Source organism: Propithecus coquereli, unplaced genomic scaffold, assembly GCF_000956105.1.
Source record: "Propithecus coquereli isolate 6110/MARCELLA unplaced genomic scaffold, Pcoq_1.0 Scaffold355, whole genome shotgun sequence".
Taxonomy (NCBI): Eukaryota; Metazoa; Chordata; class Mammalia; order Primates; family Indriidae; genus Propithecus; species Propithecus coquereli.
Window position 1 is genome coordinate 4,961,964 of NW_012149230.1, and position 1,241 is coordinate 4,963,204.

A 1,241-nucleotide genomic window follows, 5' to 3' on the forward strand; every position below is an offset into this window, starting at 1 on the left:
AAAGACTCCTGCTTTCTTTCGTGCATTTTAGTACAAACTGTACACACTGCTTTCCCTCCCAAAGCTGTGCTAGCCTGTAAAGTGGGCAAGGTCTAGTTGCTTTCTCTGAGAGAGTACACGCATTTGTAATTGATTCTGCATTAGGAATAAGGTTTCATACTTATAATGAAAAGACGCCTAGTGTCTTACATGTGTTGTAGTACAGTCTGGTCTCACTGCTTTCTTTCCTAAAGTTGTGCTAGCCTGTAAGTTGGGCAAAGTCTAGCTGCTTTCTCTGAGAGAATATATACATTTGTATCTGAAACCGCTATGGGCCAAAGGTTTCATACTTATCGGGAAAAGAAAACTGCTTTCTTACGTGTGTTTTACTACAAACTGTATCCAGTGCTTTCTTTCCCAAAGTTGTGGTATCCTGTAAATTGAGCAAAGTCTAGCTGCTTTCTCTCGGAGATTACAGGCATTTTTGTCTGAACCTGCTTTGGGCGAAAGAGTTTCATACTTACAATGAAAAGACTCCCCCCTTTTTACGAATGTTTTAGTACAAACACCACCAACTGCTTTCTGTCCCAAAGTTGTGCTAGCCTGTAAATTGGGCAATTCTACCTGCTTTCTCTGAGAGAATACATGCCTTTGCATGTGTATCTGCATTTGGAATAATGGTTTCATACTTATAATGAAAAGACCCCTGCTCTCTTACGTGTGTTTCAGTACAATCTGTACCCACTGCATTCTTTCCCAAAGTTGTCGTAGCCTGTAAATTGGGTAAATTGTAGCTCTTTCTCTCAGAGAATACATGCATTTTATCAGTATCTGCATTAGGAATAAACCTTTCATACTGATAATGAAAAGACTCCTGCTTTCTTACGTGTGTTTTAGTACAAACTGTACCCACTGCTTTCCTTTCCAAAGTTGTGCTAGCCTGTAAATTTTTTTTTTTATTTCAGCGAATTATGGGTGTACATATGTTTAGGTTACGTGTGTTGCCCTTGGTTCCCCCCCCACTGAAGTCCGTGTTTCAAATATATCCATCCTTCGGGTAGTGCGCATTGCACTCCTTGTGTATACAAATACCCGTCCCCTCTTCCCTCCTCACCCCTCCTCCTGCCGCCCTTCCCGTGGTACAGATGATTAGGTTAAGTGTGTTGCCCTCGGTTCCCCCCCCCACCGAAGTCCGTGTTTCAAATATGTCCATCCCTCGGGTAGTGCGCATTGCCCTCCTTGTGTATGCACATACCCCTCCC